The sequence below is a fragment of the Chenopodium quinoa genome, unplaced genomic scaffold (assembly GCF_001683475.1).
Source record: "Chenopodium quinoa cultivar QQ74 unplaced genomic scaffold, ASM168347v1, whole genome shotgun sequence".
NCBI lineage: Eukaryota > Viridiplantae > Streptophyta > Magnoliopsida > Caryophyllales > Amaranthaceae > Chenopodium > Chenopodium quinoa.
In genome coordinates, this window is record NW_018742974.1 from 3,865,375 (window position 1) to 3,886,601 (window position 21,227).

A 21,227-nucleotide genomic window follows, 5' to 3' on the forward strand; every position below is an offset into this window, starting at 1 on the left:
TATGTTGTCTATGTGAATTTCAATAACTTTCATTCTTGTAAAGATGCTCATATCTATTTCAATAGTGATGAACGTATTTTAATATATTTGTTCCCTACAAAAAATCTTAACATTTGTTATTTTGTTTTGTTGTAATAATGTTCAATTATGCAATCATAAATGTTCATTTATATATATATATATATATATATATATATATATATATATATATATATATATACTTGTGTTTATGGAATTATAAGTTGTACATATGATGTTTAATGATTATATATCAATATTTGTAGTTTCATAAATGATGTTGAGTTATGTAACTATATAGATGATCATTTATATTTTAACATATAGTAATTTAATTGTAAGTGATCAAATGCATTATTGTAATTGACCATTACTGCTACTATATATGTTCATTTGTTACATGTTTATTTATTGCAGTGGGAAAATAGAATGCTATTATTTTTGAAGAAGCAAATCAGTTTGATTTTGGGGGGAAACAATTTCCATCCGAAGATGACGCTTATGAAATGTTTAACGAGTATGCTTTTATGAAAGGTTTTGGAATTAGAGTTTGGAGGAGTAAGAGGCGAAGGGATGACTCATTTTCTATGAAAGGATTTATTTGTTCTAATGGGGGTTATAAAGATAAAAAGTGTAGCTTAGAAATATTAGGTCCTAAGAGAGACTTGATACAAGAATTAAGTGTTTAGCTTTAATTTTGTACAGTTTTCTATTGATCATTCAAGTGTTTTATGAACTTATAGTGTCAAATATTCTAATATATTATATATATATATATATATATATATATATATATATATATATATATGTATGTATGTATGTATGTATGTATGTATGTAGTTAGTGAATGATTGTTCAAAGTCGAAAATTGTAAATGTTCAACCACAAATTCAAGTTGTTATGAATATTTAGTTTTTTGTTTATGAACATATATTTTTTTTCCTAATATGAACATTATATATATATATATATATATATATATATATATATATATATATATATATATATATATATATATAAGGATGTGAATCTGTAATAATATATATTTTTGAAAATAGAGTTTATTTCCTTCTTATTAAATTCAAATAGAAATTGTATATCACCAAAAATTCAAATATTGGATATTAAAATATACATCACATCAATTCCACACATATTATTATACACAATGAATTCTCGATCCAAAATTGAAAAATTCAAGCTCGTGTAATTGGTTCGTGTTGCGCGAATCCATGCCTTCTTGATTTTGTTTATTTTGTCTTCCCTTTTTTTCCTTGCTATTGTGTGGTGCAACTCACTATATCCACAATTCTTTGTTTAACTAATATACAAAAACAAATGAATTATTAGTTAGATTGAGCAAGAAGTGTTAAATGAATTGAACCAATTTTCATATGAATAACATTATAACAATTGAAATAAACATATATTAATATAAAATGAACATATATTAGTGTAAAAATGGTCATCTATTATTATGGAAATGAACAACTATTAATACACAAATGAACATATTTACATGATTGAATATGAAAATGAACATCTATTAATATATAAATGAACCTGCATTAGTTTAAAAATGTCTATGGAAGATATCAATCAATGAACATGAAATATATACATAAATAACTTTTGAAGCTATTAATACGTGATTTATCATATATCCATATTAAAAAGGACATATATTGAAACTCAAAACTGATCCGAGCATGAAATATTTTAAGAAGATCACCAAAATATAAATATTTATCAATATTCTAATGATCGTATATTAATATCTGAAAACCATATACATTTATGTGATTGAACATCTACCAAAATACAAAAGAACATTCATCAAAATAATATTCCACTATAAACTATGAAAAAGAATGAACATATATTATGACTATGTAGTAATATATAATTGAACATTTATATTAATGATTTATTTTGTGAATGACTGTTTACTAATATATAAATGAGCATTTATCAAAATGGAAATGAACATTCATTAAAAAAAATTAAAAACCCATTATGAACTAATTTAATTAATGCTTACTTTTCTCCAAATTCTTTGATGTTCTTCTCTAAAACTATTTCCTTCGTATGGTAAAAAAATAAAAAAAGAAAAAAAGAAAAGAAAAAAAAATACTTCATATACTCAAAAATCAAAATGCACTTGTTCAGATCACTAGTTTTTAAACGATTATTATTAAAAATTACTTAAATGCAATAGTTCATACTTTTTTTCCATGTTATATGCTTTGATGATATTCCTGTAACACAATTGCAACAAAAAAAATTATTATAACTAGAGTTTATATACTTTTTTTTCGAACTAAATATGTATACAATCACTTACTTCTTTGAATTTCGACCTTGATTTGTTGAATTCTATAGTAATTGAACAATTCTTTTGATAATTTGTCACAATTTTGTAGAAATTTTCGTATTTTTAAATGCAAAAAATTGATTTAGAGAGATAAAATGCAGAAAATGGGTTAGGAGAGAGAAAGTAAAATGCAGAAAATGGGTTAGGAGAGAGAAAAAAGATATGAGAAAGGTGGTTTTTTTTTTTTTAATTTATATGGGGGAGGGGGTTAAATTAATACAGTTACTAATTTTAGGGAAGGGGTATTAAATAAAACTCTGCGTTTAGGGAGAGGTGTAGGGAAATATGCCTAGACTAGTGTCTAGCCATATATAATTAGCATAAAAGGGCTCGGGTTAGCTACAATTAGCCCGTTGGACAAAAATTGAAGTATAGGCCCGGCCCATTTCCCGTCCAAGCCCGCAAACGATCACCTCTAATTACCAGGTATTGCCCCCCCTTGCCCAATACCTGAATTAAAAAATAATATTTTCTAATTAAAAAAAGGCAAAATAAAAAAGGGGGGGAAAATTACAATGGGGTGGGTAAAAAAGAAAAAGGAGGAGAGAGAAGTGACTCTTTGCTGAACAGAACTTACCCGCGAAAAAGAAGACCGGCGCCGGTGGATGTTTGGCGATTTTGGGGTTAATTTCCACCAAAAATCTGCAAATTTGGGCTTAAATTCCACCAAAAATCTGCAATTCCACCAAAACTTCCACCTCAAAGTGGCGAATTTGGGCTGAAATTCCACACAAAATCTGCAAATTATCCACCAAAACTTCGACCTTAAAGTGGTGATTTTGGGCTGAAATTCCACCAAAATTCTGCAAATCCCGATTGCCTTATGCCGTTTACGACAAATGGTTCGGGAAATTTGTGGCATGGATAGTCCTCTCCTTCTTTTATGAATTGACCATTAAGGGTAAAAGGGTACTGATCCATTGGGATTGCTTTCTTTTGGGTGCAAGCATCTCTACGCGCCTTTGATTTTTCCTGGGCTCTCCTGAGATCTTTCCGAGTCGGTTCCAAACCAAGTCCAAAAGTATCTAACTTAGGGAGGCCAGGTGACTCCAACGATTTTGCTATTCCTTTCTTCTTTCCTAGGGTCATCGCAGGAAAATGTCCTTGTTTTTTCAGAATAGCATTTACAATCATGTTGGAATAGGGGTCATGAAAAAGAGGGGTCCTTTCATCCTCCTGGATTAAGGAGACTTCTTCGTTAAAGCCCCATATGTCTTCATCATCCTCGTCGTGCTCCACATTAATGATTGGATTTTCTATAGACTTGATCCTCATGGGCGAAGCATCGATGGTGATAGGGATTCCCCCAACTATAGTTTTTACTTGTTGGTGGAGAGATGAGGGGACGGCCTTTAGGTCATGAAGCCAAGGGCGCCCCAACAGCAAATTGAACGAAGCTTTAATGTCTACTACTTGGAAAGTAGTAGCATGTTCTATTGCTCCCGCCATTACGTTCATGGTAATTTTACCAAGAGCTTGACGACGAGTGTTGTCGTAGGCCCTTATTCGTGTAGACGGAGTTAAATCTTCATCCCTTATGCCTAGCATCCTCGCAGTTCTAAGTAAACAGACGTTGATGGCCGATCCATTGTCTACAAGAGTCATAGGGACATTCATTCTCTTGCAAACTACTGTGAGGTTTAATGCCTTGTAATGTTTGTCACCTTCTGAAGTTAAATCCTTGTCAGAAAAGGTGATCAAATTGATTGGACTTGGAAGATCACTTGTGAGGAAGTTGGCGAACCCCTCAGGAGTAATGTCAGAATCTATCCCAATTTTGTCCAAGACATTCATTACAGCCAACCTATGTTCTCGAGATGTCGCCAAAAGTTTCCATACGTTCATCTCAACTTTTGTCTTCTTAAACTGTTTAATGATATCATTGTCTTCAATGATAGGTATGGGAACTTGTTGTGTGGTCGGCATAGGTTGTGTTGAAACGGGAGGTTGCATCGTCTATCGATGAGTCTTCTTCAGTCCAAAAGTCATCCATGGCGTACGACACAGAAGGTGGAGATCCTACTATGTCTTTTAAATAGACGTTTTCTTCATCACTGTCCCAAACTTCATTAATGGTTGCATCGTCCTCTTGTGGAACTTGGACTAGTTTCTTTTCATCAATCATTTTCTGAATTAAATCCTTAAATTTAAAACAGTTTTTGATATTGTGACCCCCTGATTGATGATACTAACAGTAATATCTATATGTCCTTTTTAATGATTCGAATGGTCTCGGTTCGAGAGGTTTGATCTCGCCACTCTCGGAGAGCATTTCGAACATTTGTGCATATGGGATCCCAATTGGAGTGTAAATTCTATTACTCTTCTTGGGTTTTTCAGTGACTTGTAAAGGAAAACGTTTTGCCTCATAAGTCGTTCTCATGGGTGTGAATTCTCTCTTAGGTTCATCTTTTGGGAGTGGAACCTCGTCATATTTCTTTTGAAGTTCCTTTATAGCTTTGAGAGTTTCACGTAGCAAATGTGACCCTTCCATCATAGACAGTGTGAGCGATTGTATGTCTTCTTTACTTACCAGTTCTGGAAGGCTATCCATGGCGTCGAAGAATATCTCCTCGTCTTCTTCAATGGCATGGATTTCTTTGACAGGTTTAATGAGGGACGAGGGGTCAACCTCGTTTTCCTCATCAGAGATAGCCAATTCATGAGCGAGAGGTGCATTATCATTGCTTGGATTCTTACTGACAGGGGGAAATGGTAGCTTGTTGTTATCGATTAAGTCTTGGATAGCTTCCTTAAGCTTCCAACAGTTTTCGGTGAGATGGACCCTACCTTGGTGATACTTACAGTGTGCATTAGGGTTCCAATTAGCCGACCTCTTTTCGACTGGTGGGTCCCTAAATGGTCTAATAGTAGTTATAAGACCTTTTGCATTTAATCGATCAAATGCGATGTCATAACTCATGCCAATAGGAGTAAAGTTTCTCCTAAATGGATTCTTTTGTCCTTGATTGTTCAGAGCAAGGACTTCACCTAAATTAAAAGTGCTAACATTGTTTGAGTGGGTGGTTTTGGAAGAATAAGGATTGTCGTTCTTCTTTCCTTTCCAGCCACTGTTGGAGTTATTGTTGGCAGCTTTTAACTTCGCCAGGTCGTCTACAATATTGATCCCAATGTCGTAGACGGCCTTGAAGGTATGGAGATTATTTTGATACTTGAGATGCTTGGAATATTTTTCTTGAAGGTTATTGATGAACAACCTTACAGACTCTTTTCACTTGGCACCTCAATCATCTTAGCTGAGGTTTCTCTCCATTTGTTAAAGAAAGAGGTGAAACCTTCGTTCTCTTTCTACTTGAGGATTTCAAGTTCACTATGGTCAGTCTCAACTTGAATGTTGCACTTGTATCTATCAACGAAAGCGTTTTCTATGGACTCCCAGGTAGAGGTCTTTTCTTTCTCGAGAGAAAAGAACCATTGTTGGCAAACGGTCTCGAGAGATAGTGAGAACAGAGAGGAGAAAACCTTCTTATCGATACCCTTAATACTCATTATTGTTTCGAAGGCTCTTAAATGAAAATCAGGGTTATCAGTGGCTTTGAATTTTTGGATGTCGTTGGCATTAAACTTCTACGGAAGAAGATCTTTGTCCACCGAGACCCCTTGTGAAGTAAGCCCTTGAAACTTGTAGTCGCTAGATAGCTTGCTTAGACTCTCTTGCATGAGATCCATCTGTTTTTGTTTCACGGGATCATCGATCTTAAGTGTGAGGAGCTTCAGTGCCTCAGTCACGGTAACCAGTTGGTTCCTAAGCTCATTTACTTCTTCTTGTGTTGCCATTAGTGTCCTAGCTTTCCTCTTACGAGCTATGGGTTTGTCGAAAAGTTTGTCTTTGATTAACCATCCTTCCTTTCTTGACCACGCGCTGTAACTTAAACCATTTTGCGTTTTAATTACTTGACTCGAATCGACTTGACTTTACGGTTTTTTAAAGAGGAAAAAATAAAAAAAAAAATGGGTGCATTTTTTAGGCAAAAATAATGTGTATATTTTTAGGAGCTAAGTATAGTATTTTTTTTTTAGAAAAAATGGAGGATTAATATTAGACTTACCCCCCTAAAAAAATGACGGAAAAAAACGCGCATACAAGACTCTCTTAGACATGGTCAAAGTGTGTGTATTGGTGTGTGCGTTGAATGTAAGTGACATGTTTGGAATCTTGTATAAGACCATGGGACTTAGTTCCTAAACTTAATTAACGACTCGAAAAAGTATTATTGACAGCGAAAATTAACCGAATTAATTAGCAAACTGGTTAAATAGACACTAGGCGATGACTCGACCAATAATCCGAACTGTAGCGCACCAATAATTAGACACTAGGCGATGACTCGACCAATAATCCGAACAGTAGTGTAGCGCTAGACGACAGAGTTGTCGCCAGGCGCCACACTCCACAGAGTGGCGCTACAGTTCAGACTTTGGCACCAATGCTGGAGCTTCAATCTGAGACTGTTTTCGGTGTTATTATTCAACACAGGCATGCCTAAAGTCGTACTAGGTCAACTCTGATTAAAATATTAGACTTTTTTTGCTCAAATTAAAAAATTGTAAGGAATATTTCAAGCATTAATCCCTATCTTGAACCCCACTGTGATCATACACTAAAGTACGGTGGCGTCCAAAGGGAAAGAAGATAGAGCAAAAGAGTCGCCAACAAGTTTTTTAAGGAACTTGTAAACCGTTCACGAGGTGAAGGTTACACCCCTTAACGATCCAAGAGATCGTCAACTCCATAAGGTCTTGAACCAGATAGGGTTCGGGGATGAAGGTACAAATCCAACCTAAAAGAGATTGAACCTGCCCTAATAATAGGCCTCTACTTTATTCTGATCGTATTCATGTGCACTTTCTGACTAACATGTAATCAATAGGATTAACCCTAAACTTGTTTATCTATGTTGGTTGAATATTAATGCACAAACAAATCTATTATTGGTGATCACTTGAATTATAATCAAATTAACCCTAAACTAGATTATTAATTATCTTATTAAGCGTGATTACAAGTACCAATTCCCTTTAAACATGCATAAAAGGCGTGATCAAGCAATAACAATATATATAATATATATAATAAAAAATCATAAAAATCATAATTATTATAACAATTATAATAATAATCATGTTAAAGCATAATAATAGCAAGATCCTAGGCATGATACTAACAAGATTAATAGCAAATTAAAACCTAACATGTCACTAAACATCAAAAATCAAAGCTTTAACCATAATATGATACTAACATGATATTAGGAAAGAAAATAGGAAGCATCGCAGGAATCATAATAAGCATATTTGATATTATAACCTTTTCCCTAAACATAATATTAGGAAGATCAAAACGCCCTAACATGACACTAGGAATCATAATAATAACCTAAACATGATTTCTATATCATAAATATCAATAAATCAATTAAAAGCACTTACTTGGATGCCTCGTATCTCTTTCTAATAACAAAATACACACATTAGTAACTTCAAGGAAAATAACAAAACAAACAATTAAATTAAATAATTGAAAGAGAGATTTGGGACCAAACCCTCAGAAATTAAACCTTTCACGTCTAGGGCGAAGGCAACTTCGAACTTGGCTAGGTGTATCTAAGTCTTGCGAATGCGGAATTTTGTATTTGAGAGAAGCTAATTTAGAAAGAGAGAGAGAGAGAGTAATCAAGAAAATCTTGATGAGAGTTGGTAGATTGTAGATGAATGAGAGAAAAGTGATGATTGTTTCTCTCTCCTCCTTCGCTCCTTCTTTCCTTCTCGCCATTCCTCTTCTCCTCCTTCATTCCTCCTCTCCTCCTTCATTCCTCCTTCATTATTAATTGACTTTTATTGTCGGAAATCAGACACACTTCAAAGAAATAGATCGAAAATCGTCCAAACATTCAACCAACGCCAACCGTCACCACCATGACCTCCATCGTCAAGCTTAGCCCACCACCACTATCTCCACCGTCACAATCTTATGGATAAGCAAGTTGATGGTTTTTAAGGTCAAATTCGACCATGAAAAGTCTAGATCTAGACTTTTCATTGTCGAATTTGGCCTTATTAAACCAAATTTGAGGTGAAATTCGAAGTCAACTCGAGGTTTAAGGTATGTTATCGTGTTTATACTTGTTTGTCTGAGTTTTTATTCGAATTTTTTTTAATTTTTTGTTCGAATTTCAGTATTCGAATGTTAATTTTTGTTCATTTTGGGATTCATTTTCGTTTTCATTTTTTTGTTAATGTGTGGGTTTGATTTTTGTTATTTTTGTTAATGTTACTATGTATGTTTGATTTTCGTTTCGATTTTTGGGTTGATTTTTGTTAATTTTATTTCGAATTTGATTTTTTTGGTTGATTATGGTTTGATAATTGTTTTATTTTCGATTTTGTGGTTAATTACTTTGAATTTTCTCTGTTTTTTTTATTAATTCGAAATTTCATGTTTTAATTCGAATTTCCATGTTTTATTCATTGGAATTTTGTCTTTTTTTTCATTTGAATTTTTGTTTGGTTTTTTTGGATTTTTTTGGTTTGATTTTATCTTTGTTTAGGGTTGATTTTTGTTAGTTTTCGTGGTGGTTGGGGTTTTCATGGTGGCTGGGATTTCCGTGGTGGCTGGCTGGGGTTTTCGTGGTGATTGGGTGGTGTTTTAAGGTGTGCAGTATGGTTGGTAAAGGTGGTTGGCTGGGAAGGGGCACTGGGTGGAGTTGGGTGTGAGAAGTGGTAGGGGGCGTGGCTGTGAAGAGCAGGGGTGGTGCGTAATTTCTTTTTTTTTGTTTTTTTTTCAACATTTAGCGATGGCCAAAAGCGGTCGCTAATTTCCAAAATTGCGACCGTTTATTTTACCGGTTGCAATTATTAATATTTGGGACCTTTTCCCTTGCGGTCGTTCAAAATAACAAAAACGGTCGCAATAAATCTGCGACCGTTAAACAGTCGTAATAATTTTTTTTGCGACCAAGAAATAACGACCACCCCTTTACGACCGTTGATGGTCGCAATTATGAATTGCGACCGTTTTGGCTATTTTTTGCGACCGGTAAAGGCGGTCGCAAAAACCATAATTTTTAGTAGTGGTTGATGAATGAAAACGGAGTTTTTACTACGTTATTTATAAAGAAAATCAGCCAAAAAGATAAAATATCAAAACAGAGTTCTGACGCAAAAAATTGAGTTGGCGCCAGACGCTGACCTTAGCGCCAGACGCTAAGACTGGCGCCAGGCGCCAATCAAAGCGTCAGGCGCTACAGCTGGCGTTTGGCGCTGACTCAAAAATCCACGCGTTTTCTTAAAATCAGATAAAAATTGCCGTACAGGAGGATAAAATTGTATTTCCCTCAAAAATGCTCTTTGATTTTAATTAAAACTCTAAAAAGTCAACAAAAGACAATTTATCAATGCTAATTGAATTAGGAATGAAAAGAACCTTCTAGAAGAATCTAGAAGACTAAAACCATTCCTAATTGCATTAGGAATGATAAATCTATATTAGGCCCTCCCCTAGATCATTGGGCCGCATATAAGGCTCAAACCGGGTCCAGTTTAGTAAATTGGCCATAACTTCCTCAATATCCATCCGAATTGGGCTTATAATATATCGTTGGAAAGCTCTTTTCAAGCCCTATCCAACTACACTACTATTGGACCCATATCATGGACCAACGCAACTGGATTGGCTGTTTTCTTAAAATAAGTTTTCAAAAACAGAGAGAAGATAAAAGAAATTAAAACTATCCGCAACACTAAACTTTCCACAATTTCACTTCATTCGATTATGATTCGACGTGAAAGGTACTCATCACCGGGTTTGGTTTTGGAGAGACACAAATGGGTGTCTATAGAAGCCCTCACTTTGACTGAGTTCGGAGAAACACAAGTTTCGAAAAAAAAAGTCAAAGTATCGATAGGGACGGAGAATGATTCAGAACGTTCGACGATCCTAAATCATTCTTGTAACACCGATACCTGCAAAACTAGCATTAGTTAAACAGATAAAAGAGTTAAGAAACACGTATCTTGCACCGTCGAGCACACGTCTCTAGAGATAACCGATTTGTTGTGACGATCTTCCGCAAACTAGAGAATACCTCCTGAAGACTGCTACGCCTGTAACTGCCTCCAATTTCCGCTGTGATAGTCCTCAAAAAGATCACTGCTTGTTGATCCTTAATGTTGCTATGCCAGTACATCGGCGCTTTGCTGCTTGTGAACCAGTATGTCGGTGCTTTTGCTGTGATGACAATCTTCTTTTCTTTGGGAATAGTTGCCAACACAACTCTTGTATGATGTATGACAATCCGATTTAGGGAAAGTTGTCAATGCTTCGTAACAATCCATCCTTGGAAATGTTGCCACAATGAAGCGACAATCCGTATCTCGGAAAATTTGCTAAAATCCAATTTTTGGGAAAAGTTGTCAATGCTTCGTAACAATCTGTCATAAGAATTTCGCTACGATCGACAATCTACATCTTGGAATATAACTCTTGAAAGCAATCCACCTTATAAATTTGCCAACGCTATGCGACAATCCTTTTAGGAAGATATTGCCACAATTGACAATCCGCGTCTTGGAACATTTGCAAAAAAGAGTCGACCGACAATCCACTTTGGGAAAATTTGCCACTTGTTGAAATGAATGACAATCCACGTTGAGGAACTTTTACCGAAATTTATGATGAGTAGAGACCTATGACAATCCTTTGGGAAATTTTTCCATAGGGAACTAGGTGTATGACAATCCAATCTCGGAAAACTTGCCAAAGATGCATGAATGTATGACAATCCGAACTTGGAAAAACTTGCCAAACAAAGAAGGAGCACGACAATCCACGCTTGGAAACTTTGCCAGAGATGACAATCCAATCTTGGAAAAATTGTCGTTGAAGAAGATGCACGAAAATCCATATTTGGAAATATTGTCAGTTGGGGATGACAATCCAATCTTAGAAAAATTGTCGTATAAATGCTTGCTTTTGAACCGATGCTTTGGTGCTTGTAGTGAGCCAATGCTTAAGCGCTTAAGCTAAGTGAGACGATTTTTTGTCAAGTCAATCACTTATTACGATTGTAATGGAGCCGACTACTAGTCATGTCAAATTGCTTATTAGGGGCTAACTGGCGTACCAAGGAACCCGAAATTGCTGTATGAAGTCAAAATAACCGTTCTGAGAGTCTTCCAGCTCTGTCGCTGCTAAAATATCTCTGGCGCCAAGAAATGGCTCTATCGCCATACGTTGAGATCTAGCGCTGAAACCTGTTGCCAGACGCTGGATGTCGTTGTCTGGCGCTGGAGTCAGGTCTTCCCTATCCTGCTCTTGCTGCCATTGTTGCTTGGTTTTGCTCCGAACTTTGAGCTTGGTCGTTTCCTTTCAACCATAATCCGCTCAAATCTTTTGCAAATTAAAGCTCTTCATCTCTAATTTACTGATCCATGTAACTCCTCTTATCAGGGAGGAATCTCCTATGTCATATTCGCGGTTTTTTTCGAAAAAAAAATCCAAGAATATCCTCGCTTGCTGGGATGCACCTGCATTTATATCTTTGATTATAGGACTTTGCTTATCTTTCTTTAGGGTTGACCTAAGACTTAGTGTTGCTTGACTCATTGACTTGACATGACTCAAGGTATGAACTTGACTCGCTGTAATTGACTCGAGGTTTCAACTCAAAGTGTTTGAAACATGTGTTAGACTCAAATCTAGGTGATATGACACAACATGAATCAATGTGTACATGACTCGTGTGTGCATTATAATGTGATCGTGCGACTCGAAAATGCAAAAAAAAACAAAAATTTTCTGTCATTTTTGTGGAGGGTACCGACTTTCTCCCGAAAAAGAAAGACGCGAAAAAAGAATCGAAGTTTTCGAATGCATGTTGAATGAGATTAGTCAAATGTTGTTTGATACTATCTCTCAAGGTGCAATGATTAATCCATCCTAGGCTATCTCAATGGTTGACTCAATGATGAAAGTATTTGGGTGACTTAGGCACGGAGGCTAAGCACTTCATACTTCGATGCAATGATGATTATGATTGATGAGTGATTTTTACATGACAAGGCATGATTCAGCGTTATGTTAAGATTTCATGACAAAGGGTTCCTAAGGGAAAGATTATTTGGTCATGTATCTGTGCAGTGTGTGATAGTGATACTAAAGTTAGGCCGCAAAGGCTAAGTGTGTGGAAAGATATTATTTTTAGAAGAGTCAAATGATGGTGACTCTTAGGCTAGGTAAGCTAATGATGTAGGAATCAAGCCCCCAAGTCTAGCTCTAAATGAATAGGGATGAGCACAGGGGATCCCTTGATATGATCATGGTGTGAGTGTTTGAATATGAATGCATGTTTATTACGGCCGCACCTCGATGTGAGGTTGCTTACGTATCCGTTAGGAATCAGGCCAAACGTAGCTCTAGCCGAACCTCGCACAAGTGTGTGTATACCTCAAAAAGGTCTTTTTAAGGGTTGTAACGTGGTTAGGCTAAAGGTTATAGAAGAAGGGGATAAAGGCTCAAGACCCTAGATAAGCCCCCCAAGGTGTGCAACTTTGCTTTTGAATCTTTATATTTTGATGCTTGAGTTTCTACTCTTTTTTAGCTCTTTTTTTTTTGCTTTATTTATTTTTGCTAACTTCGTTTTTTTTTGCTTTTGCATTTTTATTTTTATAAGTGTAGGCAATCCCGATCATGCGGTCTATCACTCACTTGGCAATCATGTTTCTCAGGCACGGTACCGAGCACTCGATAAGGGACGCAATCCGAGACGTGTTCTTATCAAAGGCATGTTCATGTCAAAGACATTGGAACACTTGCCCTTTTGTACACTTTTATTTATTTATTTTTCTATTTTTGCTATTTTAATCTTTTGAAGTCACTCAAGCTTTTTATGATATTGAAAACTGCATAAGTTGCACACTATCCCATCCCAAGGTTAGGTAGATATGGGTTGAAAAATGAAGGGTCTATCGTTAGACGAGGCTCAAAGTGGTTTACCAACAAAGGATTGCATATTTGAAGGGTAAAAGGTGATATGATGTGGCTACAAGGGGTGCCTCAAATCATTGGTATACCTTGTGCTTAGTTCAACATTTTTTAATTTTTTTATTTTTTTGCAATGCAATGATCATATGTAAGGAAATAAATGCTCATTTTATTTAAAAAAGTAAAGGGTAAAAATCAAACTATAAGAAATAAATTCAAGGAGGATGAAGGGTGCCTATGCTAGACTTATTGGGAAAAGGGTTTGAAAAAAAGATGAAGAAAGCATGAAATCTTGGTGAGAAGTTTGCCTTGTGCATTTGTTTCATCATTACCCTCATTTTTTTTTTGTCAATCACATGATTCAAACTCGATTCAACATGCATGGATGGAAGAAAGTAGGAAGAATGAATATTGTGATATGGAGAAATATGATGTAGAGAATGAAAAGATGATGTAGATGGAGAGATATGAAAAAAATTAGAAATAGAATGTACCCCCAACTCAAATGACGGAAAAAACCGACTCGTGCATGAACCTAAGACATGGTCATGGTCATATATACTCAAAGTGTGTGCTAAGACTAGTGAGTGTAGGTGACATGTTAAGACTCGTGTCATGACCATGTGGCTAGACTATGTGACTAGACTCAAGCAAAGACTAAGTTAAGACCTCGCGTATATGCATTAAACTGGACAAACTGTGGTATTTTAGTCATAACTTTTGATCTGTGACTCTGATTTGGATGAAACCAACGTCAAATTAAAGATACAATCAGGGCTACAAATCCATAGATTGTACGACTCGTAACTCTTCCTAGAACTCCGTCTATGACCAAAACAAGTTGACGCTTGTGCAGTAGACGGGAATAAAAATCCGGGTTGACTTAAAGAGACTATGACTCGATTTTAAGTTTATTTATTAGCTCAAATTAATTAATAAATTAATTAAACAAAGTTTTTTAGTCATTAATTAGTTTGTTAAGGCTTAACACAAGTCAAACAAACGGTTAGGAAAAAAAACACATAGAGTATGCACAACAAATAATGCACAACTAGTCAAGTAGGCACAATATGATGCAATGAGTTTGCAACCTAACCATGGCTCTAGCTCTCTAAAGTTCGGGATATGGGTTAGTCAATAGAGGGTCCATGTTTAATTGTCCGGATGCACCGCGCGAAAGCCTAACCGTGAAGGGTTGGCGCGAGTGGATGGGACACCGCGAGTTTAGAAAAACTCGCTTCCATGGTTTGGTGAATTCAACATTCTCGGATGTACCCTTTGTTGCTCAGAGCGTTCAATCAGGTAGATGGAGCATGAATTCCCAGAGGGTTATGTCCATATGTAGAACACATATGGGTTTCAGAAAAGTGAGAAAAACTCAATCAGGAAGTACGATCGAGCGAACAATGCTAAAAACTGGTAGAAATTAGAACGCATATTTCTGGCTCGGTATTGGAAGAATTTGGTGCCAGCAAACAGAGGTTGGCGCCAGCTTTTGACTTTAGCTCATGGCAAAAGAGTTGTCGTCTGCGCTAAAGTAAAAATACTGGCGCTAATTTCTGTTCGCTGACGCTAATTCCTACATGCCTCAGCAGCTTTCTGTGCTCAATAAAATTTTTCAGTTTCGCGCAGTGTTATTTCGATCCTAGTTGTGAAAGATATTTCTCAAATTTCCAACGTGTAAAAATCCTATTTTTTAACTCATTACGGATGGTCTTTCCAATGAGATCTTTTTTATGCATATGACAATAATGTTAATCAAAATTACGCACATGAAATACTTAGAACTTTTCGAGTCTCATCCACTCATTCTAAATCATTGCCGAAATAAATTTCAGGAATTAAAATAGAAATCCTCCCTAGTGGAGTCGCCAAAAACTGTAGGGAATATTTCAAGCATTAATCCCTAGCTTGAACCCCACTGTGATCATACACTAAAATACGGTGGCGTCCAAAGGGAAAGAAGATAGAGCAAAAGAGTCGCCAACAAGTTTTTTAAGGAACTTGTAAACCGTTCACGAGGTGAAGGTTACACCCCTTAACGATCCAAGAGATCTTCAACTCCATAAGGTCTTGAACCAAATAGGGTTCGGGGATGAAGGTACAAATCCAACCTAAAAGAGATTGAACCTGCCCTAATAATAGGCCTCTACTTTATTCTGATCGTATTCATGTGCACTTTCTGACTAACATGCAATCAATAGGTTTAACCCTAAACCTGTTTATCTATGTTGGTTGAATATTAATGCACAAATAAACTATTATTGGCGATCACTTGAATTATAATCAAATTAACCCTAAATAAGATTATTAATTATCTTATTAAGCATGATTACGAGTACCAAATTCCCTTTAAACATGCATAAAAGGGGTGATCAAGCAATAACAATAAATAAGCATCAAGCAACATAATAATAATCATCATAACAACTATAATAATCATAATAATAATAATAAAATAATCATGTTAAAGCATAATAATAATAGCAAGATCCTAGGCATGATACTTACAAGATTAATAACAAACCCTAGCATGTCACTAACAATAAAAATCAAATCTTTAACCCTAACATGATACTAACATGAATATTAGGAAAGAATATAGGAAGTATCATAGAAATCACAATTGTCATATTTGATAATAGAAATTATAGTTATTACCCTAAACATGATACTAGGAAGATCAAAACATCCTAACATGACATTAGGAATCATAATAACAACCTAAGTATGATTTCTATATCATAATATCAATAAATCAATTAAAATCACTTACTTGGATGCCTCGTACCTCTTTCTAATAACACAATACACACGTTAGTAACTTCAAGGAAAATATAAAACAAAACAATTAAATTAAATAATTAAAAGAGAGATTTGGGACCAAACCCTCAGAAATTAAACCTTTCACGTCTAGGGCGAAGGCAACTTCGAACTTGGCTAGGTGTATCTAAGTCTTGTGAATGCGGAATTTTGTATTTGAGAGAAGCTAATTTAGAAAAAAGAAAGAGAGAGAGAAAGTAATCCAGAAAATCTTGATGAGAGTTGGTAGATTGTAGATGAATGAGAGAGAAGTGATGATTGTTGATGAATGAAAACGGAGTTTTTACGAAGTTATTTATAAAGAAAATCAGCCAAAAAGATAAAATATCAAAACAGAGTTCTGACGCAAAAAAATTGAGTTGGCGCCAGACGCTAAGATTGGCGCCAGGCGCCAATCGTAGCGTCAAGCGCTACGGCTGGCGTTTGGCGCTGACTCAAAAATCCACGCGTTTTCTTAAAATCAGATAAAAATTGTCGTACAAGAGGATAAAATCGTATTTCCCTCAAAAATGCTCTTTGATTTTAATTAAAACTCTAAAAAGTCAACAAAAGTCAATTTATCAATGCTAATTGAATTAGGAATGAAAAGAACCTTCTAGAAGAATCTAGAAGACTAAAACCATTCCTAATTGCATTAGGAATGATAAATCTATATTAGGCCCTTCCCTAGATCATTGGGCCGCATATAAGGCTCAAACCGGGCCCATTTTAGTAAATTGGCCATAACTTCCTCAATATCCATCGGAATTGGGCTTATAACATATCGTTGGAAAGTTATTTTCAAGCCCTATCCAACTACACTACTATTGGACCGATATCATGTACCAACCAAACTGGATTGGTTGTTTTCTTAAAATAAGTTTTCAAAAACAGAGAGAAGAGAAAAGAAATTAAAACTATTCGCAACACTAAACTTTCCACACTTTCACTTCATTCGATTATGATTCGACGTGAAAGGTACTCATCACCGGGTTTGGTTTTGGGAAGACACAAATGGGTGTCTACACCTGGCATTCCCCTGCTCCTGGATGGTTCGTGCTCAATTGTGATGGAGCTGCTAAAGGGTGTTCAGGCCCTACAGGTGGTGGAGCTATTATAAGAGATCATGAAGGACAATTCATCAATGGATTCTTAGCTAATTTTGGGTATTGTATTGCCTTCGAGCTGAAGTAGTAGCCCTCACTCGAGACCTTGAGCTAGCACAAAATCTCCAAATTACTCAACTTGAGGTGCATATGGACAACCAAGCCTGTGTGAGAGTTATGCAAAATAAAGCTAATGGGAGGGGTGAAAACACCCATGACATTAATCAGTGCCTAAGACTGATCAGAGATGAGCGATGGGAAGTTTGAATAATCCACATTTTCCGGGAAGGAAATCAAGCGGCGGATTGGTTGGCCAACCGAGGCGTCTCTCAAGACTCTCAATTAGAATTTATCAACTTTGTTACGAATGAGCTTGGGAGGATATTACAAGAGGATGCTAGAGGGGTTGCTCTGCCTCGTTTGGTTCCTACTTAGTGTGTTAGCAGTAGTTTAGTTATTTTAGCGTTTGTTTTATTTCTTGTGTTTTTTATTTTTCTTTCTTTCTCTTGGAATGTGTTTCCTCATTTGAATAAAAAAAATGTATAAGCATTAGATATACTTTTCAAAATGGAATTAAGTTAGGAATTTATGACAAAATGACACACAGATTGGTGTATTTAGTGTTAATTTTTTCTCAATATTTTCTTTTTGAGGTTCTTATACATAGCCCTTAGGTATCATTTTTTTATTATTATTACTCTCCCAGTCCCTAAATTACATTTCTAATTCAAGCATTTATTCGGCTATTCCTCATATAATAGAAGAAAGTAGAAATATAATTTAGGGATGGAGGGAGTATATGATATATATCATACGAGTATGAATTTTAAAAAAAAATAAAAAATTGGAAAACCACCGTAATGCTAAACAAACTCTCAATATTGGATTAGATATTTTAAAGTTAAGAAAGTTATTTTGAGTTTAATTTTTCCATAGTAATTTATAACTTTCACCACATATTTTATAAAATTGTAATTTTTGAATTATTCAAAAAATATATTGTAATTTTTGAATGAAAAATTTGCAGATTACAATCAGTAAAAGTACTCATTTTGGGGGTTTCAACCATTAATGTTTATTTTTGCAAATTATAACAAAAAATGTATCTAAACATTTTAAACTACAACCAAAATTCGATTTTCGATGATTTTTACTGGAATATGACATCATTATATCAATATTTGATTCCAAACTATTATTTGCTCGGGGTTATTTTTTATATCAATAAATCAATGACGTCATAATCGGTGAATGAAGCTAAAAAAACGGAATTTTAGTTGTACTTTAAAATGTTTGGTGACTTTTTTGTTATAATTTGCAAAAATAAACTTCGTTGTTTGTAACCCGTAAAATGTATACTTTTACCTGTTGGAATTGACACATTTGTCTTTTTGGATCATACTCCGTAAAATTTCGTTCTTAAAAATGCTTTAAAGCAAGATCCATTTATGATACTCCGTATATTTCAGCCGAGTAAATCCGTAAGATTTTTTTAAATCCTAAACATAATAAGATATTTATACAAGTTTTAAAATCAAAAACTTAATACCTCATCCGTTTTTTAGTTATTACACCACTTGCCTTTTAAACAAATTTTACAAACGTTGCACTATATCCGTATTACGAAACATATATATGTGTTCACACCACTGAATATCCAACATAGCTTTACTTTTACAAATTGATTCTTTAGTTTATATTTGGTTGAATAGCCCATATCCTTTTATCATGCAAATGATTGAGGAATTGAAAAATACGTTGGTTGAAGAAGGTTATGATTATAATTGGTTCATGTTAATAAAATGCGTTGGGAGTAAAAAATGATTCTTTTGTAACGAGGTATGGGTCGTAAACAAATTAAGGTTTTATGGGTAACGAGTTGAACCAGTCAATTTACAAAAAGTTATTTATTTTTAAAATTAAAATAGTTTTGGTTTGAAATGAGTTGAGACACTAACTAGCTTAATGATATTCAGATCAATTCGGTTTGGATTATCACAAGTTTGTTTGATATTGAGTAGGGGCCTTACATCATTATCTGAGTCAATAGTTTTCAATTCAGTTCAATTTCAAAAGTTGAATAATATCTAATTTGTTTGGTTTTCATTTTCAAAAAGTAAAACCCTAAACAGTTTCGTTCCAGTAAAATTGAATCGATATGAGACAATATCAGGGTTTATAGTTTATACTAGGCACATAACTTTTTTTTGTACATGTTAAGATAGGGGGGTACTCTCTCGAGTAGTGATAGAACACTACCAGGTATGGGCTCGTTGGGCCCTTACCAGGGGCAAACATGTAATTTCACGTAAATTTTAGCCATGTTGTAAAAATGCAGTCTCGCTCCTCTCAATAACAGTATATAAATTATGAATAACAGTATAAAAATCAATATTAACAGTATAGAAATTAATAATAACTGAGCACCAACAAAAAACTATCGATGTCAATTTCGACCGAACTCAGCGATTTCCAACATAGAACTCACCCTTTTTAATGGCTAGAGCCATAAGTTTGTGTCTCTTGTTTTTGGGTTATGTTTTTTTGGTGGTTTCCGGTGATTTTTAATGGAGGTAGTTGCGTGTTTTTGGATTTCGACCAAGGTAGTAGCTGGTGGGGTGGGCTTCTTGTTGTCGGAGGTGAAGGTGTGGTGGGCGGAGATTTGGCCGCAATGGGAGCTATCCATGGAGGTGGGGAAAAGGGTTTAAGGAAGGAAGAAGATGAAGAGGAAAGGGGAAAAAAAAGGAAAAAGAAAAAAAATTGTGGCATTGGGTAGTATTACCCATACCATGGTAGTGGATAATACTTACTCGTACTCTCTCAGAGTGGGGTGAAGATCAAATTCAGGATGGGAGATATGGAGCTGTGATGGCCCGCTACCCGGTAGGGACACATGTGTCCCATACCAAGGGCAAAGAAGTCATTTTGCTAAGAAGACATGGTGGTAACCCAAGATTGTTACTGCTGTCAAAAAATTTTCTCTCTCCTCTCCCATTACTTAGAGCATCTTTAAGGGTGAACATTTTAATAGTTCACAATGAGTGAACAAATAAGGTGGTGGCTTAATGGCAAACTCTTTAATTGTTCATGTTGAGTGGTCATGGGTTCGATTGCAGGAGCAAGCACTTGCATGAATTAATTCGATGTGGGCCCCACCAATATTTTGGACTGATATTCATGCAAAACGACGTCGTTTTGCTGTTTCATGTTGCAAAACGACGTCGTTTTGCTGTTAAAGGTCAGAAAAAAAAATAGAAATCAGCGGCTGGGAGCGCGCCACTTGGCCCAACCGCTGCTTGACACGTGTGTACTGTTTTAAATATATCCGTTGTAATTTTACAACGGATATATTTTACAAAATACAAATCAAAAAAAAAAAAAAAATTACCAACGACTCTATTTTTCCCCCTCTATAAATAGACACCCATATTGATATACTTTTTTCAACTTTGAAAATTCATTTTTTTCTACTATATTTTTCTCTTCAAAAATCCCCTCTATAATTACCAATATTATTATTATTTATACCAATATTAATATTATTATTGTTATTATTATTTTTAATTATTATAATTAATATTATTATTATCGTTACTATTATTTTTATTATTATCGTTATTATTATTATTATTATTTTTTTATTATTATCGTTATTATTATTATTATTATCGTTATTATTATTATTATTATTATCGTTATTATTATTATTATTATCGTTATTATTATTTTTATTATTATTGTTATTATTATTATTATTATTATTAAATTTTTATTTTTTCTAAATATAAATTATAATTATGGATGCTAATACCAACCCCAAAACAAATAGAAAGAAGAAAAAAAATTTGGGTCAAAATATGATCCCGAATCAAGCCAATTTTCCTCCAATTCACCCAAATTTTTCACAAACACCCACAAATATTCC